The sequence below is a fragment of the Dasypus novemcinctus genome, chromosome 18 (genome assembly GCF_030445035.2).
Source record: "Dasypus novemcinctus isolate mDasNov1 chromosome 18, mDasNov1.1.hap2, whole genome shotgun sequence".
NCBI lineage: Eukaryota > Metazoa > Chordata > Mammalia > Cingulata > Dasypodidae > Dasypus > Dasypus novemcinctus.
Genome location: NC_080690.1, coordinates 65,828,416 through 65,855,477, shown reverse-complemented (window position 1 = coordinate 65,855,477; position 27,062 = coordinate 65,828,416). Strand labels below are relative to the sequence as shown.

The 27,062-nt window shown below is 46.0% G+C and overlaps 1 pseudogene; it reads right to left on the bottom strand.

Annotated features, from left to right (window-relative positions):
* Window positions 1-7,173: 7,173 nt before the first annotated feature.
* LOC111761629 (uncharacterized) lies at window positions 7,174-23,720 on the bottom strand (annotated as a pseudogene).
* Between the last annotated feature and the right edge of the window lie 3,342 nt (window positions 23,721-27,062).

The following is a 27,062-nucleotide window of genomic DNA, read 5'->3' as shown; positions in this document are numbered from 1 at the left end:
AAAGCAACATCCCATTTAAACTTTTCCATAGTTTATACAAGTGCTTTGAGTTTTCAGTTTTGGAATATAGTTTTTCCATTGTGAATGAAAATATACATATATTGATAATGTTACTTTTATTAGTGTATATACTTTATTTATTTATTTTTTAGATTTATGTATTTATTTCTCTCCAGCCCCCACCCCCAGTTGTCTGTTCTCTGTGTCTATTTGCTGCGTCTTGTTTCTTTGTCTGCTTCCGTTGTTGTCAGCGGCAGGGGAATCTGTGTCTCTTTTTGTTGCGTCAGCTCTCTCCGCGAGTGTGGCACACTCCTGGGCAGGCTGCACCCTGTTTCGCGCTGGGCGGCTCTCCCCACGGGGTGCACCCCCGCACGTAGGGCTCCCCCACGTGGGGGACACCCCTGAGTGGCACGGCACCCCCTGCGCTCATCAGCACTGCCCCCGGACCAACTCCACACGGGTCAAGGAGGCCCGCAGTTTGAACCCCGGACCCCCCATGTGGTAGATGGACCCCCCAACCACTGGGCCAAGTCCGTTTCCCTATTTATTTTTTTTAAAGATCCATCTCCTATTTCTCTCCCCTTTCCCCCCCAGTTTTCCGCTCTCTGTGTCCATTTGCTGTGCGTTCTTCTGTGACCGCTTCTATTCATTGTGTATGTACTTTAGCACCTCACGTTATACAAGGTGAAATGATCAATTCTTCTGTAACAGTTTGCAATTTAAGATATCCTTAAGGGTTCATTAGAATATTAAAGTTTGTCCAGTCTGAGCATCATACTTAAACAGTGCTGTATTATCACAGTGACAAATAAGTTAGTAGTTAGAAAAAACTTAACTTCCAAACTAGCAGCAGCTAAGCATTCCAGCACCCCCACCCCATGCTGAGATGGCTCCCTCATGTGTTTGGTCCTTGTCATTGCTTGTTGTCTGCTTGTTCTTTGTTCATTGTCTCCTCATTGTCTGTTTTTTCTTTAGGAGGCACCGGGAACCAAATCCAGTACCTCCCATGTGAGAGGCAGGCGTTTGACTGCTTGAGCCACATCTGCTCCTCTCATTTTTGGTTTTCACTTGTTGTCCGCTCATTGTCTGTGCATTGTTTGATGTCTTCTTTAAGAGGCACCGGGAACCGAACCTGGGATCTACCATGTGGGAGGTGAGCACTCAACTGCTTAAGCCACGTCTGCTCCTCTGTATTTTTTAAAAATCGTTTATTAAAGATATAATGAAGCCATTCTAATAAAGCACAGATTCTTTGCTCTTCATATAGAGAGAGATTATTTCAAAAGGGCTTTTATATCCTTCCACTCAAAACAGACTAACCATTTATGAAAAGTGTATCACTTTAACAGAGAGAGAAAGTGAGATTTTAGTTTTGCATCAGTACACAATTCACTAAGCCAATGTTAGTTAGCATAGATCCTAACAGATTGAGGTGGCGTATAAATAACAACTTAATAGATTTTTCCTGCACCCAGCCCTGCCCCCACAGCTCTGTCAAAGAGAAGATGGGGTGGGGGGGGGCAGGGTAGGTCAAGGAGCCCAGGAAAAACCGTTGTTGTCATTTTTTCCCAGTGGTTTCTATATTCAGATTTCTAGATGACCTGTTCATCCGCTTGGCTTTTCTGGAAGGGTATCAGCATAACATAAACGGGTTTGGATATACAGCCACGAAGGCTGGATCATAAAGCATCTTGATCCATTTTTCTTTTCATTTATAGGAGAAGTGTAATTGGAGTATGGTATTGTAATTAAGCGCTCCATTGGGGTATGTTTCTCCATCCTCGCATGGCTAGCATGGACATGCGGTATTACGGAAAAAGACAGTTCCCTCCCTCCAGTGCCCAGCTGGAAAGCGTCCCCCCCTGTTTCAAGAGGCCCCCCGGGGTGTCTGGGTGTAGACGGGGCATTTCCATGCTCTGGTCTTCTGCTGGGCCCGTCCAGACCCCCAAGAGGAAGGTAAGGAAGGAGAGACACAGCGGTCCTCATACAGGGTCCCCGAGCGGTGTGGGGTCCCCACGAGGGCCCCCTTCACTTCCCGAGCTCCAGCTGGAGCCCCAGCACCCTCGGTCTTCACTGGCCGGGCCCCCCGGGCATCCCTGGGCCCCGATGCCTGCTCGAGCGTTTCTGCAGTGTGAGGGGCAGGAAGGCCTGAGGCAGGACCGCTACACGGCGTCCAGCGGCCTCTGCCTGACAGGGCTCAGAAGGTTCCAACGTGAGGAGGAGGCTGTGCCCCGGAGTGCTGCTGAGAGCCTCTGCATGACCTTGAGGGGGCGCACGAGGTCTGCAGGGAACGTGCCGGGTCACCTCCATGGCCTGCACCGCGCCCGGCCCTCCCCAGGGACACGGCGAGGTCGGGATCCTGAGGACAAGGAGCACCGGGCGGGAAGAAAGCTGCTGCCAGCGCTAAGGGGCCCCGGCGGCGGGTAAACGAGAGCTCTGCAGGCTCGGGTGTTTGCAGCTGGACTGTGGGTCACCCAGAGATGAGGAGATTCCCAGATGGTGGACTGGGCGGTGCCACCTGCTGTGTGGAGGAAGGACCTTCTGGCCTCAGAGCTGAAAGGTGTGTCTAAACTGCAAGTGAAGGTCGTGCCTGGTAAAAAGAGAGGGCCACAAAGAGAGGTCCTCATGGCACTGGGACAGGAAGAGCGGCGGGACTCCTTTTTTTTTTTAATTAAAATTATTTATTTTTACGAATTACATTCAAAAATACGAGGTCCCAATCAACCCCACTGCCCCCACCCCCCACTCCCCCCACAGCAACACTCTCTCCCATCATCGTGAGACATCCATTGCACCCAGTAAGTACATCTCTGAACATCACTGCACCCCGTAGTCAATGGTCCACATCATAGCCCACACTCTCCCCAGTTCCATCCAGTGGGCCCTGGGGGGGTCTACAATGTCCTGTAATTGTCCGTGAAGCACCACCCAGGACAACTCCACGTCCCGAAAACGCCTCCACATCTCATCTCTTCCTCCCATTCCCCAAACCCAGCAGCCACCATGGCTACCCTTCCCACACCCATTCCACATTTTCTCTGTGGACATTGGATTGGTTGTGTCCATTGCACATCTATGTCAAGTGCGGACTTAGATTCCACATGGATACTGGATGCACTCCTCCTGCTTTCAGTTGTAGACACTATAGGCTCCATGGTGTGGTGGTTGACCTTCTTCAACTCCATGTTAGCCAAGTGGGGTCAGTCCAATAAATCAAAGTGTAGGAGCTGAAGTCTGCAATAAGAACAAGGCCTAGAGTAGCACTGTGCCTGGGAGTTTCCTCCTGACAGCCTTCATGTTACTCAAATGTGGCCATTCTCACAGCCAAACTCAGCATGTAGATGCAGTGCATTCCCCCCAACGTGGAACATGACACCCGGGGATGAGCCTCCCTGGCACCGAGGGATCACTACCACATACCAGCTGAAGATGCAACTAGAAAATGACCTTGAATTAAAGGTTCAATACGGATCAGCAGAATATCCCTGTCTACATATAATAACATGACTTCAAAATGCTGTTTGACCTAATATAAGGGGGAAATGGAAAGGAGAAATGAGATTATAAGGCTATGAGTCTCTAAAAAAGAGTCTGGAGGTTGTCAGAAGGAATGCCCTTATGCACAACTGAGCAGAGTCTAAGAGACAGATAAAGTAGATACAACCCCAGGTATTGGTTCTTCTGAGGGATAAAGAGACCCACGGGTTCTATGGTCATGGCAGATAGGGTTCACTGCCATGGCAGATGGCCCTTCTTTGGAGCTGATGTTTCTACATGATGGAATTGAACTCGGAGGGGATCTCTTTTTTTTTTTTTTTTTTTTATTTTTTTTATTTTTTTTATTTTACTCTCTGATAACTGGGCTTTTTTTTTTTTTTTTATTTTTTATTGACTTTGTAATAATATTACATTAAAAATATATATGTGAGGTCCCATTCAACCCCACCCCCCCACCCCCCCTCTTCCCCCCCCCCAACAACACTCGTTCCCATCATCATGACACATCCATTGGATTTGGTAAGTACATCTTTGGGCACCTCTGCACCTCATATACATTGGTTCACATCATGGCCCATACTCTCCTCTATTCCATCATGTAGGCCCTGTGAGGATTTACAATGTCCGGTGATTACCTCTGAAGCACCATCCAGGGCAGCTCCATGTCCCCAAGACGCCTCCACCTCTCATCTCTTCCTGCCCTTCCCCACACCCTTTGTCCATTATGTCCACTTTTCCCAATCCAATGCCACCTCTTCTATGTGGACACTGGATTGGTTGTGTCCATTGCACCTTTATGTCAAGAGGAGGCTCAGATTCCACCTGGATGCTGGATGCAATCCTCCCATTTTCAGTTGTAATCACTCTAGGCTCCATGGTGTGGTGGTTGTCCTTCTTCACCTCCATCTTAGCTGAGTGTGGTAAGTCCAATAAATCAGATTGTAGGTGCTGGAGTCTGTTGAGGCTCAGGATCTGGCTATCACATTGTCAGTCCAGAGATTCAAATCCCCTAAATATATCTTAAACCCCAACATTAACTGCACCTCCAGCACATTAGCATGAAAGTCTTATGAAGGGAGATCCCATCTGAGTCCAGATTCATCACACATAAACACCATTTCCAAAGAGGGGCCATCTGCCCTGGTAGTTAACCCCATCGGCCATGACCATAACTCCCATGGGTCTCTTTAGCCCTCAAAGGAACCAATATCTGCTTTATCTGTCTCTCTGACTCTGCTCAGTTGTGCATGAGGGCAAACCTTCTGCCAGCCTCCAGACTCTTTTTTAGAAACTCGTAGCCATATAAACTCATTTCTCGGAGGGGATCTCTTCCCACAAGACTTGCATGCTACTTTATTGGAATTGTAGTTGGTGCTGGGGTTTAATATATATTTAGGGGATTTGAATCTCTGGACTGATAATAAGACACCCAGGCCCAGAGCCTCAACAGACTTCAGCTCCTACACTTTGATTTATTGGGACTCCTTCTTGACTCAGGTAATTTCCTGAATGGCCCTGGAATCTGCAGGGCATGAGGAACGAGTCCTGCCCTGCGGGAAGGGGAGCCACAGCCAGGCAGGAGGGTGTGTTGAGGAATAAAAAGCATAACCTCACAAAAATATCTAACAAGTCACTCCTGCCCCTGCTTCTGTGGATCAGCCTGTGAGGGCATGGCCTTGCAGGGGAATATCAAATGAATACGCCTGCCCCTGTCTCTGTAAATCAGCCTGTGAAAACACGGCCTAGTAGGAAGACATCAAACACGTTTCCCCCTCCCTCCTCCCCCAACCAAGCTTCTGTAAATCAGCCTGAACCTTGCAGCTGCATTCTGCCTCTGTAACCCAACCCCCCTTGCAAAATTTCGCCTAGCAACGCATTAGCCAGTGAACAAAAGTTCTGCTGATTCCACCTGAAATCCTATATAAACCTATGAACACTGAAAAATGGGGCTCAGAATTTGGAGATTGACTCCCCACTTCGCCTGCGTGTAATAAATCTGTTCCTCCACTTCTCCTGAGAGCAGGTTTTGGGACTTTCTGTGGTTCAGAACTCCTGGCTTTGCTGCAACAGGTAGAGATCGTGCTCTGGCCAAAGGCACAGAGGTGACAGAGCAGGAAGGAAAGGCCAGGGGCAGGGCCAAGGGGCCGGTGGCTGATGGGCTTCCTGTCCCCTCACGGTCACCAAAACCTGATATCCCAGAGGCCCTGGGAGGTCCTGGAGGGTAGGAGGGCTCTTGATACAGTCAAGAAAGAATTCAAGGAGAAGTCATAGACCAGCAGGAGAATTTAATGGGAAGGTAAGGCACTCACGCACTCAGGGCAGGAGTGCAGGCGCGCTCACAGGAGTTGCACAAGTCCTGCCTGCTGGGCTGGGGCTGGTTATTAAGACTGGACGCCCCCTTCTTTCCCCTCCAGGTACATTAGGACTTGGCAGTCCCGACGTGCTCACTGGTCTGCCATACGCAAAAGAGGGACTGGAAAGGACAACTTGTCACTGGCTCCATATCGTGTTCCTCAGAGTGGCAACTGTCCAGGGGAGGGGCCGGGGAGGCACGTGGTGGTCAGGTGGCAGGTGGGCCTTTAGTCATCTGGTGTCTTCCGGCATTAGGCCTTGGGTACGAGGCCTTGGGCAGGTGATACTCCACGGTGGGTGGGACTGACTGAAGGTGGTCTTCCCTTGGTCCTCCTCCAGTGCCCAATCGTCTCCCTCCTCCTACTCTCCCTGCCTCATTGTCACTGAGTGTCCTGGTGCCCAGGGTGTATTGTCTTGTCTGTCCTTCTACTCCAGCCCATGCTTGAGGAGAGATGAGGGGACAGACAAGAGGTGGTGTGGACCACACTGTCCTCAGTCCCCTTTTCTTTGCTTTTGTCGAGATAACAAAGACAGAAGCTTGACTCCACACTGACTGCCATGAAGCCCACCGAGCTGGAAGAAACTCAGCAGGAAATGCTGGAAAAGAGCGACACAGGGATCAGGCACCCCCTTGCCTTCCGCCCTCTCCACCCCGTACCCCGTCCCCAGCCCAGGGCAGGGCCCTCTCCTCCTCGGGGCGTCTACCCTTCCGGGGCCCAGTGGCCTTCACCACGGAATGCCCCATCAGCCTCTGCCTTTGCCCCTCAAGGCACCTGCACAGCGTGGCTCAGGCACCCACAGGTGTGTGAGGAGAGGCCCAGGGTGTCCAGGGCCTCCGAGCGAGGTCTCGGGGGTCCTTCCTCATCAGCCCGATTTTCATGCGCTTGGTCATGTTGGTGGAGACTAAACAGGGGCTCACAGTCTGCGAGGATGGGGAGGAAGTAAAGAACAGCCCCCACCGCGCCCCAGGCCCTCCCCGAAGCCCCGCCCCGCGCCGTGAATCCCGCAGCCCGGGGCACCCCCACGTCGTCTCCCAGACCCCGCCCCCAGCAGGACTGAGCTGCGGAGGCTTCAGGCTCTAAGCCTGCGGGGCCTCTGTCCTCTCCAGCCCCGCCCCCTCGGCCTCCCCAGCCCAGACCCCGCCCACCGGAGCCTCCAGGTCTCTAAGCTCCCCACCCCCTCTTGGAGCCACTTAGACTCCCCCCACCCCAGCCACGTCCCTAAGGGCCCCACCCCCGCTGTCAGGCACCTGCACCGTGACGCCCTGGGAGAGGTACTCGGCTCCCACAGCCCTCGAGAAACTTTCCACGAAGGCCTGGAGGAAGGGGGAGGGGGCCGGTACCAAGGACCCTCCCTGCGCAGCGTCCCGCCCCTGTGGGGCCCTGCGCCCACCCCTCCTCCAGCCCCAGGGCCAGCAGCGCTCCTGCAGCTCTGCCCTGGGCCTAGAACACTCCGTGGCTCCAGCCGGCCTCACGGCCTCCCTCCACCTTCGGCCCCAAAGGCCTCTGTCTGCTGGACGCCCCGTGGTCCCCAGGCACCCACTGTGCCGTCGGCGGGGCCAGCCTCTTGCTTCCCTGGCTCCTTCCAGCCCCCAGGTGTTTGCTGGTTCCAGGCTGTTCTTTGGATGCTCGTCTTGATTTCTCTTTTAAAAACATGAATAAATTCTTGCCCCCGGGACTGCGCCCCGGAAGTCGGTCTGACCTAGGAATCACCCGAGACTCAGGGGGCACCCGGCGCCCCCTCCGCAGGACTTGCCCACCAGGACCTGCAATGCCCGGGCACGCGCCAGGGGAGGGGCCCAGGCTCGGCAGCAGAGCCCTGGCCTGGACTGGGGGTCTCCATACCTGGGTGGCAGCATAGGCTGCCAGGAAGGGTTTGGGGCCGTTTTCAGTCTCTGAGGAGATGTTGACGATGACGCCTCTGCCCCTGCAGGAGGAAGCAGGTGGGGGCAGGAGAGGACCCTGTGACGGCCCCCCCCCCCCCCCCCCCCCCGCCAAACCTGAGACGCTGGAGGGACAGGGAAGAGCTTCCAACAGGAAGAGGTGGGCGCGTGGGTGGGGCAGCTGGAGAATGGAAAAGGCCTGGGGTGGGGGGGGGGGGGGGGTGGGAGAGGAGGTCGGGTGGAGTTTCCAGACAGAAGACAAAGAGGCTGGTTCCTACCTGGGGACCATCTGGGGCCGGACGAGGCGGGTCATCTGGAGAGAAGCTGGTGAGGCCGTGGCTCTCCTTTCCATCCTCTCACCTGCTCCCTCGACGCCCTTGCCCTCCTCCTCCGCGTCCCTCCCACCCCTCCTTTCCTTCCGGGAAGAACATCGGGCACCCCTCATGCCAGGCGCAGTGCTGGGGGTCCCGAACCACCAGAGTGGTCGCACCACGCCGCCCCCAGCCCAGCCCCTCCCAGCCCAGCTCACCTGCGCCACGGACAGCACGTTGCAGTTCACGATATCTGCCAGCGCCTGCGGGGAGAGGAGCCGTCAGGGCAGCCCTGCCCCTGTCCTGCCACAGCTCCCACCGACTTTTATTACTTAAATTGCTTTCTATTGGGTTAAGACATCCATAATACGAAAATGATCTTTTCAGCCACTCTTGAGGTTGTGATTCTATGCCATCAAGTTCATTCCCAATGTTATGAGCCGTCACCACTATCCACCTGTGGAACATTTTCAGCATCGGAAACCAAAACTCTGAACCCATGAAGCAATAACTCCCCACTCTCTCCTCCCTCCAGCCCTTTGGACCTCTCTTCTACTTTCTGTCTCTACGAATTTGCTTATTCCCAATATTTCACATGCGGGAAATCATACAATATTTGTCTGTTTGCATCTGGCTTTTTGCCCTCAGCATAATGTTTCAAGGTTCATCCACACAGAGTGCTCCCAGCACTTCGTTTCTTTTCATTGTGGATAATAGTCCATTAACAATAATAATAAGTAAATAAACAGAAAAAAAGCTTTACCCCTTAATATTCTGCTCTCAAACTCCCTATGCTTCCTCTATCACACATGGCTGCTCTTCTGCTTCTAATTTATTTGTATTTATATTTTCCACAGATGAGTCAAACAATATGCAGTATCTTTTGATTAGTTTCTTTCACTTAGCACATTTCCTTTTTTAAAAAAATCTTAGTGAAAGATTAATAATATATTACTATACTCTACTGTCCATAATTTCCCTTGTTGTATTTTGCCATAATATACTTGGCCTTAAACTTTCCCTTTCAACCACTGTCATACCCATAGACTTACACCACTCATTACAAACATTATGATGTGTTTTCACCATTTCTATTCATTTCCAAAGATTAATAAACAATCTTTTCACCAATTCTACTCAGATTAACGCTCAGCTTTCCATTTTCTAACCTCATTCCTTTTTCTGGTGACCCATATTCTACTTATTAACTCCATGAGTTTACACAATATATTTAATTCATATCAGTGCAATTATTCAGTATTGGTCCTTTTGTGTCTGGCTTGCTTCACTCAAGCTCATGTTCTCCAGGTTCATCCACATTGTCATATGCTTCATGCCTTCATTTCTTCTCTGCTGCATAGTAGTCCATCGTGTGTATACACCACAATCTGTTTATCCATTCTTCAGTTGATGGACCCCTGGTTTTCTTCCATCTTTTGGCAACTGTGAACCATGCTGCTGTGAACGCTGTTGTGTTGATCTGTTTGTGTCACTGCTTTCAGTTCTGGGTATATACCTAGCAGAGGTAATGTCGGGTCACAGGGCAAGCCTATATTAAACTTCCAAAAAATGTTCTAAAGGTATGGGTGTATCTCAGTTGTTGAGCACCTGCTTCACACGTACAAGGTCGTGAATGAATCCCTGATACCCCCTAAAAAAAGCCAAAAAAGTTCACCTTCCTTAGGAACTGCCCAACAGTCTTCCACAGTGGCTGTACCATTCTACATTCCCACCAGCAGTGAATGAGTATTCCTCTCTCTCCACATCCTCTCCAATACTCGTAGTTCTCTCTCTTTTTAAGGATTTATTTATTCCCATGCACCGCCGCCCTGCTGTTTTATTTTTTCTGCCTGTGTCCATTCACTGTGTGATCTTCTGTATCTATTTCTCTTGTCTTCTCTTATCATTTTTATCCTCTAGGATTCAGAGGGATTCGGATCTGGGGACCACTGATGTGAAGAGAGGTTCCCTGTCAATTGTGCCACCTCATTTCTTGGTTTCTACTGTGCTTCGCTTTGACTCTCCCCTTTGTCTCTCTTTTGTTGCATCATTATCTGACTGCATGACTCACTTGCATGGGCACCGGATCACTGTGTGGGCACTGGCTCACCACCCAGGCACACTTTTTTTTCTTCTTTTTCATCAGGAGGTCCCGGGGATTGTACCTGGGTTCCTCTGGTATGGTAGGTGGAGGCCTTATCACTTGAGCCACATCTGCTTCCCTCTCTGTCTTTTCAATAGTGGTCATTCTAATAGGTGTGAAATGATATCTCATTGTAGTTTTGATTTGCATTTCCTTAATCACTAGTAATGGTGAACATTTTCATAAGTTTTTTCTACCAGGTGTAATTCTTCCTTGGACAAATGTCCATTCAAGTCTTTTGCCCATTTTACAATCAGCAAAAAACGACTAGTCAGTACTTTTTTTACAGATTTATTTATTTACTTATTTATTTCTCTCCCCTTCCCCCCCACCCTGGTTGTCTGTTCTCTGTGTCTGTTTTCTACATCTTCTTTGTCTGCTTCTGTTGTTGTCAGCGGCATGGGAATCTGTGCTTCTTTCTGTTGCGTCATCTTGCTGTGTCAACTCTCCATGTGTGTGGCTCCATTCCTGGGCAGGCTGCACTTTCTTTTGTGCTGGGCGGCTCTCCTTATGGGGCACACTCCTTGTGTGTGGGGCTCCCCTATCCGGGGGACACCCTTGCATGGTACGGCACTTCTTGGGCGCATCAGCACTTTGCGTGGCCCAGCTCCACACAGGTCAAGGAGGCTCAGGGTTTGAACCACGGACCTCCCATGTGGTAGACGGACGCCCTAACCACTGGGCCAAGTCCGCCGCCTAGTCAGTACTTTTAATGTTCATCATTTTAGAATTGTCTAGTTATATCTAGTGCAGGCTTCCATTTGCATTTCCCTCATGAAGAATGAAGTTGAATAAAATTTATGTTAATTGGTATTTGGAGGTCCTCTTCGTAGAATGTCTCTTCAAATCTGTTTCCCACTTTTCAATCAGATGGACCTACGTTTTGGGAGTTAGAGTTCTTTCTGTGTTCTAAAGCAAGCCTTTTGTTGGTTATGTGTATGCAAATACCTTCTCCACTCTGTGGCTGGCCCTTCCACTCTCTCCTGTGCCTTTGAGGGAATAAACCTCTTAATTTTCTTGTCATCCAGGTTGTAGATGTCCTCCTCTTCTTGATGATCCCTTCCTCTGCATGGCTTATACTTCTTTGTCTCCCATATCAGAATTATAAAAACATCCTCACAAGTCACCTAGAAGTTTCACCAGATTTCAGGTTTAGATCTGCAATGCAGGTGGAAGGATTGCTGTGTAGGGTTTGAGGTAAGGGACACATGTCGTGTGTTTACTGTTTGGGTATCCAGCTGATTTATTTGAAGCTGATCTTTTTCTGCCCACTGCTCTGTAGACAGTCATCACTGTAAGTGCACTGTCCACGCCTGTGCGAGCTGCTCCTGAACCCGGTTCTGCTCTGCTTGGTCTTTTTCCCTCTCACTGTACCAGGTTCACATTGTCTTACTGACATAGCTTTACAATGACTCTTTTTTTAAAATTTTTTCAACTTATTTTTCTCCCCTTTCCCCCGCTCTCAGTTGTCTGCTGTGTCCATTCGCTGTTTGTTCTTCTGTGTCTGCTTGCAGTCTTGACAGAGGCACCAGGAATCTGTGTCTCTCTTTGTTGCACCGTCTTGCTGCATCAGCTCTCCACGTGTGTCGCGCCACTCCTGGGCAGGCTGCGCTTTTATCGCTCAGGGTGGGTTTCTCTGTGGGGTGGGGTGTACTCCTTGCACGTGGGGCTCCCCTGCATGGGGGACGCCCCTATGTGGCAGGGCACTCCTTGCGCACATCAGCACTGTGAGTGGGCCAACTCACGGCATAGGTCAGGAGGCCCTGGGTTTGAACCCTGGACCTCCCATATGGTAGGCAGGCCATCTATCAGTTGAGCCAAATCCGCTTCCCTGCAATGACTCTTGACATCTGCTAGGACAGTAAAACTGGTAGAGCTCTTCTTCAGGACATCCTTGCCCTTCCTTACCCATGTACATTTTGGTATAAATTTTATAATTAGCTTGCCATGTTATTTAGGAGGATCTGCTTGAGTTTGGTTTAAGATTGCATTGAAATTGATGAGAATTGTCACTTTTACAACATTGAATTGTACACTTCATTACGCTATATAACCTTCTTTAAATTTTGGTCTTTTAAATGTTACATCAATTATGATTTATGATTTTCTGTAAAGAGAGGAGGACTTGCATGTCTACTTTTAGTGTTATTCCTAGGTATTTGATGTTTCTAACTGATATCGTATCTATTATCTTTTTAATAAATTACATTCCAATTTTTTCTGCTGAATATATAGGGTTCTTGCTTAAAGATTTATATATTCGCCCCCCCCCCCCCATTGTTTGCATCGATGTCTGCCCATCCTTTTTTTAAGAGGTACCGAGAACCAGACTTGGGACTTCCATGTGGGAGGGAGGCACCCAATCACTTGAGTCACCTCTGCTCCCTGCTTGTTTTGGCTTTCGTTGTGTTTCTTCATTGCATCATCTTGCTGTGTCATCTGAATGAGCCTGTTGCGTCAGCTCACTGTCTTGATTGTCTTCTTTATGAGGCGCACAGGAACTGAACCCATGGCCTCCCTTGTGGTAGGGGGTGCCCAGTCCCTTCAGCCACATCTGCTGCCTGATAGATAGGTATTAAATTCACTGACTTGATTACAGATTGTTCTGGATTTTCTAGATATACAGCCTTGTCACCTACCAAATAGTGACAACTGTATTTCTTCCTTTCCTAGACTTAAAACTGGTTTACTTTCCCCCCTTATTCCACAGGCGAAGACCTTTAGTGCAGAATTAAAGAGACAACGTCAAAGGAGTGTAACTGGTCTTGTTCTCAACCTCATAGTAAAGCAGTCCACAAACATTTCAGCCTCACATGTGATACGAGTGGCTGGTTCTTTGTAGATTTTTTGTCAGATTAGGGCAACGTCTTCTGTTCTTTCTATTCCTAGTTGTTTTATTAAAATAATGGATGATATTAATTTTCAGCAAATACATTTTCTGTACCTGTACAGATGATCATATGGGTATTGTCCCACTTTTCTGTTAATACGGTGAACTACGTAGACTGAATTTCCAATGCCAAACCATCCTTGCAAACTGAAATAAGATTTACTGTGTCATCATATATAATTCTTGCTTCATATCATGGGGCTTAGTTAACTAATTATTTTGTCAGGATATGTGCATTTAAGTTCCTGAAGAACAGGTCACCTTAACCCAAACAGGGATTGAGATCATCGGAAAACAGGCATCAGTTTTCCCTTGAAGCCTAGTTTACCCCATTTGACCCTAACTCCTGGATGATAGATCTTCAGGGTCTCAATCAAAAGCCTGGGGGTGGAAGCAGATGTGGCTCAAGCAGGTGGGTGCCCACCTACCACATGGGAGGTTTGGGCTTGGTTCCCGGTGCCTCCTAAAGAAGACGAGCAAGACAGTGAGCTGACACAACAAGGAAACACAACGAGAAACACAACAAGAAGGGAGCAGAAGTGGCTCAAGTGAGTGGGCACCTCCCTTCCACATGGGAGGCCCTGGGTTTAGGTTCTGGTGCATCCAAAAAATAAAAAAATTAAAAAAGATGAGCAGACAGTGAGTGCAAACAATGGCAGGGTGGGGAAGGAAAATAAAATATCTTAAAAAAGAGAAGAAAAACAAATGCCAGGGTTTTTTCAAGACTTCGAAATGCAGCGTGCATTTTCCAGAATCAATGGTATGTTAAAAAAATCTACTTAGCCTCTTTTTTCTTTTGATTGACAGAAACTTAATTTTATTTGGTGTCTCAGCACAAATGACCCTATGCTGAGAAACATCATTCCGATAATATAATAAATGCCATCTGAGGTCACCAGAGACTTCATTCAGTTTTTTAGAATGAGGACAAGGATGATGAATAGAATTACCCCAGTGTTCACCATGAGCATTCTTGTGGTACTAATCACAAGGTCAACAACAACAACAGTAACACACATACATGCATGCACACACACCCACCCACACACCCACCCTCACCCCCACCTTAGCAGATTATCTGGTCGACCACCAGCCAGGATGAGCTGGGATGAATCTGACTGCTGGGCCATGATCACCCTCGGGGCAAAGGGGAAGTGTTTTCCTCACTCAGGCTCTACCTCTCCCCAGCATGTGTCTCTCAAGCCACCTGCTTCCTTTTTCCTACATTGTTCCAACATGCTACAGTCTGCTCTCCTTGGAGACCTGAGCCCTTCCAGCTTCTTAAAACTCTTATTACCTTTCGCCTGGAAGGTAATCATAGCTCCAAATGTCTTGGATGCTCGCTTTCTCCAATCTTAGTGCTGCAATTCCTACTGCCTTGGTAGTTGCATGGTGCCTTCAAGTAGTTATGTTTTCTGCATTTCAACCACAGACTTTTGAATTCATTTGTTAAAGAGTGGGGTGAAGGTGGTGGGGGATATACAGGGACCTCATATTTTTTAATGTAACACTAAAAAAAAAAAAGACAAAAAAAAAAAGTAGTTATGTTTTATAATGTGTCCAGCTTGGCTACTTGCCTGCATTGACAAGATTCGTCTAAACCAACAACTTCCTCTAATACAAGAAGGACAATGCAGGGATGGCCTCTCTTTTAATTTTATAAAATGAGCATGTATGGTATTTTTGAAATAATGGTAATTAAGATTTAAAAGATCATCCTTATGTTCTGTTTTGTTTATGCCTAATAACAAGAGCTAAGATTTAAGTTAGGGAGCAAACTGAGGTTTAGGTACATTATTTCATTTATGTCCATTACACCATTCCACTCTAACAATAACTATAAGAGGCCAGCATAAATATTTATTCCCATTTTATGTATAGGGAACTGAGGCTCAGGAACATAAAGTCATTTGCCCAATGCCACAACTGATAGGAAAACAGAGCTAAAAATTTTCCTGTTCATGTATATCTGAGAATGACAATACAGGAGGATATGCTCCAACAAAATGAGGGCATTAACCAAAAACCCTGTTGTGACAAGTGGAAGGTATCAGGGGCTCGCTAGGATGAAGGTGAAAGGAGATCCCAGGTTGTCCAGCGCAGAGGTTAACCAGTCCAGACCTGAGCAAGATAAGAGGATCTTGGAGAGATTTGTTCAAGAAGATGAACATACGTAATGTGGCTGAGTGATATTTTTAAAATATTTTTGGCTTACATTTTAAAGTTGAAGTAGCACAAAGGACAAAGAAACCAAAGAAGAAGAAAACTCAAGGCAGTTACTAAGTCCAGGGAGAATAACGCATGTTTCAATAAAAGGAAGGTTATCATCGTCCACCACATGGCTCGGCTGTGAGCAGTGGCTTCATATTCCCAGGAAGGTGACTTGTTCACATCTACAAACTATCCTGCTGGGGATGGCAGGCCTGGAGAGTGTGTGCTTGGGTGGGGAGGGGAGGCAGAGGTATATGTGAAAGAGCAATAGTCACTAGAGACTGGCTAAGACTGAAAAATAAAGAAAATAAAGAAAAATAAAGAAAAATAAAGAAAAAAAATACCCTGCAGGCATATCATTTAAAGTGATGAGGTTATACTTTTAAAAATTATGGGGCAGTCGTTCTCAGTGGGGGTGGCTTTTGCCCCGGGGACAGCTGGCAGTGGTTATGGTTGTCACAGCTGTAGAGGGGGGTGCTACAGGCTTCTAGTGGGCAGATCCCAGGGGTGCGGCTCAGCATCCTACAAAGCACAGGATCTGCCCCCACAAAAACGTACTCAGCCCAAAATGCCAAGAGTGCTGATGTGGAGAATCCTGCTGGAGGGACGAGAAAATGGAATGAAATGGTACATACCATTTTTTCCACCAAGCCCTGATTAAAGAAAAAAAGCCCTAAATTTGATATCCACAAAAAGTAAAAGAAATAACACGGCATCTGACAAAAAATAACAGCAGGTGAAAGTGAACTGTGAACTGCCATGTAAGTCCCATTGGAAGAGTGAGCATGTGTATAGAGTGATTCAGAGAAAAGCAGCCGTGAGTTCAAGAATGCTCCAAAAAGAAACGTATAAATCCACACACCCCAGCAGCAGCCCCCGGCTTACCCAGGTGAGTCGATCCATGGCGTGAGCACCGCGAATAGAAAAGGGCAGAATCAGACGCAACTCGCACAGTTGCATGTGTTGGGCACTGGGAAAAGTGCCTCACTGAAAGGACCACTTTCCCATTGCAGACATCACTGATTTGTAGCTTTTAAAATTATTTCTAGAGGAAGCCGGCAGAGGACTTCCTTCCAAGTCAGTGCATTATGCTGGTTGTCCACGAGAGGGCAGTACAGAGACTGAGGACGCCCCACCAGCCAGCGCTTAGAGTCTCTTCCAGGTTCACCCTCTTACCTTGGCCGGGTTCTCAGCATCCAGCAGTTTCTTCAATCCTCCACAATCGTACATCATACCCACGTTGTTCACTAAGTAAGAGGGGACAGGTGGCTCCTGTCAGTCCAACAGTTGCAGGGAGCCAGGAGGGGCAGGGAGGGCGACCAGCAGAGGGCGTGGGGACAGCTGAGCTGGGCAGGGGCCATACCCAGCACTCCAATGTCCAGCTCCTGCAGCTCTGCCTCAATGGCCTCGTAGATCTTCAAGCCCCCGTGAAGTCGGCCTGGAGGACTCGTGTGGTCCTTCCATGATGCTGCTCTGAGAGGTGGGTGCAGGGCTAGGCCATTGGTAGAGGCCAGTCCCACCTGCCGCAGCCCTGCCCTGCTGTGGACATCTGCCCAGGACCCCAGTCCAGGCACTGCCTCCACCCTTCTCCACCCCCAGCCTTCCTGAGTCCCAGACACTGCCCTGGGCCTGAGACCCCCCCAGCCCTCGCTCCCTCCCCTGCCAGTCCCCCCCGCTGCCCCAGCCACTGCCCTGGAGCTCACCTATCTCCTCAGCTTCTGCTCCAACTTGCTCAGGTTTCTACTGATGAGCACGATGTTCAGGCCTCTCCGGGCAAGCTGCAGGGATTCCTTCCCTCATTCTTGTACTCAACAATTTAAACAACATTTACTGTGCCCTGACTGTGTGCTGCACATTGTCCTGGATTCAGACAGAACAAAGAGGACCCAGAGGCCTGCCCTCGTGCAGCAAGTTCTGAAGAAGTACACGGGGAGAGGGAGGAGCCCGTGCCAAGGCCCTGCTGGCATTGAGAGGGCAGCGTGGGGTCAGGTGCACTGGGGCAGTGCGGGATGTACAGGAGCTGGAGGGGGAGCATGGCCAGAGCAAGGGCCGTGGGGGCCCAGGATGGCCTCCAGCTCCTCTTCTCAGTGATGTAGAGCCCATTGGTCATCCTCCTTCCTTCCCTCAGACATTCTTCCAAAATGTCTTTACTGAGCACCTCCTGGTTTTGCTGGCTGGTGCTGGGAACACTTGTGGCTATGACTGACCCTTTCCAGAACCTCTCCTCCTCCTGTGTCCCCACCCCAGGTCCTGTTAGTGCCAGTTCCTAGGCTTGTGTCCTCCCATTCATTCTCTACTCTGTAGTCAGAAGGGTGTTTTTATAGCACAAACCTGCCCTGCTTCTCTCCTGCTTAGAAACTGCCTTGGCTCTCCAAGATGCCGGGGTCAAAGCCACAGGCCTCACCCAGCCCCCTAGTCCCTGTGTGGCCTGACGCCTGCTCAGTCTCCTGCCCACACCCCTCTAAGAAAATCCAAGCACAGCAGATAGCTCATTGATCCCCACAAACATGCCTTGGATTTTCCTGCCTCAACCCTTGCACATGCCACCCCTTCTGCCTCCAATGCCTTTTCCCTTCAAAGAGAAGAGTGAGCAAATATGTGGGGGATGGGGGACACTCACTGGGGGATGGTCGGCATTTGGGGCCTGCCTGCCTCTCTCAAGCCACAAGCCTGAGGGAGATGTGCCATGTGGGCCTAGTGTCCATCAGATTTGGAGGCAGGTTTTGCCTAAACTTCCCCACTGCCCCCTGCCTGAGACACTCCCCCAAGGCCCCGCCCCTGCCCCCCCCCCCAGACCCTGCCTGGATCCCCTGCTGCCCTCCCCCAGGGGCTGGGCCCAGGTACCCGCACCTGCCCTTGGTTTGGAAGCTGACCTCAGCGCATCTGTGCTTTGGGGCTTGGTTTGACCCCAGCTGGCAGGAGGCGATTAGTCAGTGCGCTGGTGCGTGGTGTGACTTGAACACTGCCCTGCTGCGGTGGAAGTCAGTGATCCGTTCAGGTGAATTCCAGGCAGTTCCAGGGCCAGGGAGAGGGCACGAGGCCCTGCTCCACGCAGTGCACCGGGACCCAGCTCCTGAGGGCCTGAGCCCGGAGCCCTACGTTCATCCAGGGAAAAGGAAGGACCTGTGTGGAAATCACTAACCTGGAAGCACAGGAGTCTTTTCCACCCACATGGCATTGGCCACAGAGAGCCCCAGGCCCCGGAGCTGGGAAGTGCGGTGCCTGGCCGAGGAGCCCTTTCCCAACAGTGAAAGAGGTGCAGGCATCTTTGGGGCTCAGCTGGTGGCTGCTGCACGCCCGGGGTCCACGTGCCTCTCACTAACTCTGATGCCCCCCAGTGGGCGCAGCGGCCCAGGGGAGTCTGATCCTGAACTTCACCTTCAGTCTGCAGATCAAAGCACCACCTTGACCCCACATTTTCTTTTCTGAGATGGAATGAATGTGTGGTTCAGATATTTCTATCTTGGCTACTGTATTAGTCAGCGTTCTTTAGGGAAGTAGAAAGAACAAAAGATATCTGTCCCTCGTATGTGATTCTATAAGAGTCTCTCATGCTGTTGTGGGAATGCACAAGTCCAGGTTCCGCAGGCAGGCCCCAACCAGGGGCTGCGAGGAAAGTCCAGGCAAGGTGCTTGAGGAGCTCTGGGAGAGGGTGGCTGTCCAAAGAGGAGCTGGGAAATTCTCTCTCAATCCAGGAATCACTTCCCCTTTTTAAGGGATTCAACTGAATGGGGTAAGTGTAACTCATTGCTGATGGCAATCTCCCCGACTGATATAATTATAACCAGCTATCTATAAATTACCACTGCAGTAAAGTCAATGGCGACTGAAGTCCATAAATGCCCTCGTATTACAGTTAGCCCAGTGCTTGCTTGACCAAACCACTGGGCACAATGCCTGGCTGAGATGACACAATAGCCTAACCATCACACTTCCTATTTCATCTGCTTGTTCTACCATTATTGAGAGAAATGTATCAAATCCCTCCTGATAATTGTTATCTATTTCTCTTCTTATTTGGATACTGGCTTGGGGTAGCATCCAGAGACCCAGGCATGCACATGGTTTATGTCACTGTCCAAGAAAAATTTGAACCTAAGGATACCTTTATTTATAGGCAGCTATAGCAGAAGAGAGAGAAAAGAACTCAATTCCCAGTCTGCAGGGGGGTGGGATTTGTAGTCAGGACAAAGGGCAGTGGGAAAGCACCGCAGGGCCATCTGCTGGAACAGGGGAGGGAAGGGGTGACTCTGATGCTTGAACTGCAGGCTCTGAACTTTGTTCGGTTTTCCTGCAGACCAAGTTGTTTGTCCAGATAGTCAGACAAGCTTAGTTTCTAGGTAGTTGGGGAGGGCAGAGGTGGTCAGGGCACCTGACTACAGTGTCATTGGTCACCACAAAAGCAAATTATTAAAAGACTGTGACCACATACTTCCATAGCAGTCACTGCAGGCAAAATCTCCTGGTGGATCCTAAAATCTGTGCAAAAAAGTGTCAAAGTATCTCCCTGGGAATTTATTCATCAGAAAGCAAAAAATAGTACCTTGACACTGAAAAGAATCCTGGCAGACCCCACCTTAGCTAAGTGATAGAGTTAACTTTCTCAATGTTGAGGCGTATCTATACCTTGTACCACCAAAAGCATGCCATAAGTATTCACCACTTCCAAAGTATTCTTCACCAAATTGCTTAACTTCAATGTGAGTATGAGAAAATTTCAAACAAACTCCAAGTGTGAAACATTTACAGAATTGGTCAATATTCTTTAAAAGTGCCAAGTCATAAAACACAGAGAAAGACAAAGGAACTGTCGCCAGTTTGGGAGACTAAGGGGAGAGAACAATACATGCAGGGTTGGGTCCTGGACTGAATCCTGCACCAGAAAAAGGACATTCATGGGAAAACCAATGAAATGCAAAGAAGGTCTGTATTTTATGGTATGGTGCTGATGTTAATACGCAGTAGGAGGGGAAGCGGAGGTGGCTCAAGTGATTGTGCTTCTGTCCAGCGTAAGGGAGGTCCAGGGTTCAATTCCCGGGGCCTCCTGGTGAAGACAAGCTGGCACATGCAGGAGCACTGGCCCATGTGGCAAGCTGCCCTGAGTGGAGAGCTGGCAGCAAGTTGATGCAACAAAAGAGGCACAGAAGAGAGACAATAAGAGACGCAGCAGACCAGGGAGCTGAGGTGGCGCAAGAGATTGAGCACCTCTCTCCCACTCCAGAAGGGCCTAGGATTGATTCCCAGTGTTGCCTAAAGAGAAGACAAGAAGACACAGAAGAAGGCACAGAGAATGGACACAGAGAGCTGAAAACATAAGGGTGGGTAGAGAGGAGGGAATAAATAAATAAATATCCTTTAGGAGGTTAATCTTACGGAAGGCTCGGAGAAGGGTTACAATGTGTGTCTCTGTAAAACTTCTGTAACTATTCAGTAAGTCTTAAATTGTTTTCAAAGAAAAACTTCAAAAAAATACAAAAGACTCCTTGGTTGGTGGAGACATGACATTACATACTTGTCAAAATGGATAATTTGTCATCACTGATTGGAAACAATTAGAGTAGAGAAATTCATAGTGTCTGAAACTAGAATACAAGTTACCAGAGTAGGGGTGGGTTAGGGAATAGGGAGTTAATGTTTCATGGGTGCAAAGTTTCTGTTCGGAGTAAAGGAGAGGTGTTGTTAATGGATGTTTGTGATAGTAACACAACATTGTAAATGTAATTAATACCACTGAATTATTTATTTGAGTGTGCTTCAAAGGGGAAATTTTAGGTTGTGTATAAGTTACGAGAATAAGAATGATAATATTGAACTGGAAGTTCAGATTGTCAGCTGTCTACTTTGGGCTCCTCTTCCCTCTGAATCAACAGGTAATGAATGGAATTACTCTAATGGCTGGGGTGATTTATCCTAATTATCAAGGGAATGTAGACAGCAGCTACACAATGGAGGCAGAGTTTGCCTAGGATACAGGTGACTCCTTAGGGCGTCTCTTAGTACTTCCATGCCCTGAGATTAAAAGTCAATGAAAACTGCAACAACCTGATCCAGGCAGAACTACTAAGGGCCCTGAATTTTCATGACTGAAGGTTTGGGTCACTCCACCAGACAAAGAACCGCAACTAACTGAGGTACTTACTAAGGGTAAAGGAAATATGGAATGGGTAGTAGAAAAAGGTAGATAAAAGTACAAACTACAACCTTGTGACCAATTGTAGAAATGAGGACTGCAATAATCATGAGTATTTTTCCTTGGTTTGTTAGGAATATGTTTGTATATACATGTTAAACAAATGCCTTTGTGTTCTTCCCTATCCTATCCCTTCATCGTAAGTTGTGCATTTCCTGTTGTATGCAGGACACTTGAATTATGTCAGCTCAACCATGACTGTGTTACTGCCCTTAGTTAATGATTAAGGATCTTTTAATGGAGATGTGTACATCTGCCAAGCTGACAAGAGGTGGACTATGATGGTTCATTTCATGTATCAACTTGGCTGGATTATACTGTCCAGTGGTTTGTCAAATGAGCACTGGACTGAGTCTTAATTATGGATATAAATTATTAGTTAATTGCATCTGTGGTCAGTTACATCTACAGTCAACAAACGGGACTGTCTTCAGTAATACCAGGCGTCTTCTCATCCAGTCAGTTGGAGGCCTAAAAGAGGAAATGATTTCAAGAGTCAGAAAGAATTTCTGTCTCTAATGCAGAAAACCAGCTCCTCCTGCTGAATTCCTTGTCACCTTCATGGGAGTTGCCAACTAGTGGCTTGACCTGCGGAATCGAAAGTCACCTTGATCGAATTTCCAACTCGCAGCTGGCCCTATGTAATTCAGATGCACCAATCCCCATGACCACATGAGCCCATTCTTATAATAAAATACCTTAATCTTTATACACATATACAAATATAGGTCCTATTGGCTTTGTTATTCTAGAGAACACTGCCTAATAAAAACGTATGTATTGTTTGCCTGACCACCATGTTCATTTTGCAATTTGCAGAATTAACTGGAATTCTTTAATATTATCCAACACACAATCCATAGTCAAATGTCTGCAAGGTTCTGAAAGTTGTCTTTGTGGTATTGGTTTGTTTGACTCAAAGTTAAAATTTGGGGACCTCGAGGAAGATGATGGATTAGAGAGACATAGGAGTCACTTCTCTAGCAGAAAACTAGCTAAAGTGTTAAGAAATAAAAGGCATAACCTCGCAAAAATATGTAACAAGTCACTCCAGCCCTCACTTCTCTGGATCGGCCTGTGAGGGCATGGCCTTGCAGGAGAATATCAAATAAATAACTCCTGCCCCTTGTTTCTGTAAATCAGCCTGTGAAAACATGCCCTCATAGGAAGATATCAAATGAGTGACTTCCCGCCACCCACTACGGTACATCAGCCTGCAACCTTGCAGCTGCACTCTGCTTCTGTTACCCTACTTGAAAATTTTTGCCTAGCAATGCCTTAGCCAATGGACAAAAGTTGTGCTGATCCCACCTGAAATCTTATATAAACCAATGAAAACTGAGAAATGGGGCTTAGAATTTGGAGATTGATTCTCCTTGGGCCCGCACATAATAAATCTGTTCTTCTAGTTCTCCTGAGAGCTGGTTTTGGGTCTTTCTGTGGTTCAGAATTCCTGGCTTTGCTGTAACATTTGGTTCCCTGACTGGGAAACCCAACCATGCTGTATCCTTGAGCCTCCAGTTTGGGGTTGGTGGGCACGGCTGGCAGAGATCTCCACATGAAGAAAGGATCCCTGTGGGCCATGTCCACAGAACAAATACGATTAACCCTATTCCTAAAGCTGACAGGAAATGCTGTGATTTCCACCAATTAACTGTGTTAAATTTTGTAATATGTGAAATCATATCTGAGAAAATATCCTTATCATTGGCTACATGAATTTGATTTTGAGACATTTCTAATATTTTTCTTTGTAATTCCATTATTTCCAGAGAGATATTACTTTTATGGCCTAATAAATGATTCTTAATTTTCCTCCATTCTATATCAGATGAATTATAGGCAAGAGGAGTAATACAAAAGTTGCTTTCATTCCAATCACATTTCAATCCCCTTAAGTTTAAATTATACAATGATCTCCAATATGCAAAACAGAAGATTCTAAATCATTAACCCAATTCTTTAACTGTTCTTCAATGTGATCTTGGCTATGCCACAAATGAGTAGTTTTTATGCCAATCATGCACGTATTGTTGAGTCTGTACTTCCACGTAAAACTACCATAGCAGTAGCAGCAGCTGTAATGATTCCAATCAGTCCCAAAATGCTTATACTAAGCAGTCCAATAAAGCATTTAGTCCATTTCAAGAATTCTTATGTAGCAATAATTGACTTTCAGAAGACGATTGCCAAATCTGCATCGTTCTCACCGGTATCCAGATGCCTTTTCTTCTTCTGGCCATGGCTCATCCATGTTCGCCTGTTCAGTGGAGCCACTTTGCCTTTTCTCAGGTTTCAGTGGTAGGGCCCTGGACCTTCACAAAGGCATCTGCATCAACATCCCTAAAAGGGATGTTAGTGGGGTGGGCAGGGACATGACAGTCACCTGTTACACTAGCAGGTATCTCAGATGTTTTTTCATAATTTGAGGGTGATTTACAACAGTCCATCATTTCTGTCTTGTTTTTAGTATTTGCAATCTACCCCTGGATAGGGGTGGCGGTCCTTGGAGTGAGTAAACACTATTGGGTTAAGTCTGTCACTTTTAGCAGGGCCTCCCATGCTGCACACAATTGCCTTTTTTATATTGTACTTTTGACCTCCTTCCAGAATTGTATTAAAACTCAAGGGTTACTTGTTTAGAATTTTGCTTTTGCCACAAATCTACCCAAAGCCAATATGGGTGCTTGCTGCATCCAATTCATAGGCTAAGTTAATGTCCACAATTTACCTTCCTTTTGTTATTATTTAAAGCAGTTTGCTGGAGGTTTTCCTACTTCCATGAAGGACTTTTCCCAATTAATACATACAATGGTTTTAATATTTGAGCTAAATGAGGGATGAAAGATTTTTAGCACTTCAACATTATTATAAACTCTATTAACATGAGAAAACATTGCATTCCATCAGTTATAACAGAGGGCATAGTTTTATCCCACCCAACCAAACCACATTTAGGAATTTGATAGAGCAGCAGGGACTTTGCAACCTGTCCCAATTGTTTGCTTAGCTCAGGCTCTTAAGATGAGATAGTGTCTCTGATGTTTCTTTTCATTCTGAAAAAAGAATTCCTGGTTCACATAATGTCATCAGTAGAGTTTCAGCCACCGATTTTTTCTATGCAGGTAGATTATTATCACCATGCCAGGACAGATGGTTGGGCTATGCACACAGCCTTGGGGAAGCACTGCAAAAGTCCATTGTTGGGTTTTCCATAGATAGGAGAATGCAGGTTGGCTTGACTTGCCTAAGGAAATACTAAAGAAAGTCTTAGCACATTTTAAAACAAAGTGATAGTGACACAGTTGGATATTAATTTTTTGAACAAACTAGCACTATTTGAGACTACTGCATACTAAAATGTTGTTATTTTAATTTATGAGAAGAGGTTGTTTCTGTGACACATACCTTTTTATAATAATTAAAACCATAATTAACAACATTGTACTTCTGTTTAATATTACGCTGAGATATTGGTAAATTTATACACTCTTAAGTACTTGTTTGAAACTTTAACTCATACAACTTTAATTAACAGGGGGTTAAAAATCTTGTTAATTTTATAATACTTTTAAACACTCTCAACTTAAAACATATTAAATGAACTTAATTGTTACTTTAATTTTTCCTTCAAGGTAAAAGAACAAATCTCTTGTAATTAGTTTGAAATAAAAAGCTACTTTTCAGGATTTGATTTTTAGAAAGCAGTTTTAAACATTATTTTCCTTTAAAAGAGATAAGATCCTTCTTCAAACACTGAGGAAATGATGAGGTTAAAGTACAAGAAGCTATTTTGATAAAACAGACTTTCTTTGTATACTGATTATTCAGGATAAAAACTTTTCATAAATTTTTACCAAAACAGACTAATGATTTGAGAGACTTTGAAAAAGGACAAAATTTTTATCTTTACATTAGTATACTACTTGATACTAAACCTTTTAAAACTTTATAGACAGACTCATCAAATTTTATTTAACTAATCATAAAAATTTATTTTCCATGAACCTTCTACACTTTCAGTATTCATTCAGGTTTTGACCCACATTTTACTCTTTCCTGATAATCATTTTATCTTAGGACAAAATCACCTCCTGTTTCCTTAACAATAAAAACACATTCCATATATCCTAAATATTAAGTTACCAGGCAAACTTCTTACAACACATAATTGCCATCAACACTAAACCAGCTTGTTAAAATAATGAACTTTTCTTCACTTTAAATACTTAGTAGCATGCAATACTAGAAACAGTCCCCCTAGAAGCAAGTTGGCAGGGGAGGCTGGCTGCAACAAGTGTTCCTGTGATAAAATTACCTTTTATTATTAGGATTATCAATTCAGGTTTTGTTTAATAAAGACTTTTTGGAATTAGCCAATTAAATGCCTTAATTTAAACAATGCTTCATTAAACTTGTTATAATTATTTATAACCATATGGACTATAATTATGTTATTTTAAAACAAATTTTACCTTCACAGAACACATTCCCTTACTTAAAGTTACCACAATACCTTCTACAACTTGCCACATGCATTTGGGTTCCAAGAGTTTATGAAAATTAGCCATCCTACTTTAGGACAAAACACACCTTTTAGGGAAAATTTATTAAATTTCAGTCAGCATTCCCACAAACTTTTAAGCTTCTTTAATATTCATTTAAGTTTTACATCCTTCATTTTATCCTGTGAAGAAAAAGAAACTATTCATTTCAATCTAGGCAAGAACGATTTTTTATGAAAAGACTTATAGTAATTTTGTTAATCAAGACTTACAATTTTTATCATTGTAGATATCTTATTAACATTTAAACTTATGTATTAATATAAGCACTTACTTAATTTTTGGCCATTTGAATAGAGCTCTCTTTAAAATTTTTACTTATAAATTTATATGACATAACAAACAGACAAACACAAAACAATTACAACACATTAACAGAAACATACAGCTTACAATTGACTCATAATTCTTACTTTCTTGATATAGCTGCTTTTAAGTCCTCTGTTATACCACATCTTAGATTTTACTTTTAAAGATTTCTTCTGGAATCCATGTTGCCTGTAACATGCAAGCTTGTGCTTGGAAACATTTTTAATAGTTACCAGCACTCAGTTAGAATAACTTGAGCAGCATAAATGTAGCTAAGCTCTTATTTAGCAGTTTAGACAGACTGTTAACACACATTTTTGGATTACTACTCTGTAAGACTATACTGAGGGTTGAAGTTCAGGAATAAACTATTGATTTGAAACTGAAAATTCCTTTTAACACCTTGATAAAAATGTTGTACTAATTTTATTATTTTGGTTAAACAGGCCCAATCAGAATTAGCATGGAAACAAAACAGAACAGAAGGCAATTCAGTAGGTACAGAGGGTTGTACAGGATACACTTCACTGAGCTTTTATTGATGAAAGGGTTAATATCAGGATGAGGGGGAAAACCTGACGGTTCCCCATTCACCTCAAGCTCCTGTTCTTGTTCTAATTTACTTTCTTTCATTTCAAATTTACTTATGGGCTAAAGCTACCACTTTCTGGTGGCATAAGGCCCATACTGATAATGGAATGAATTCCCTCT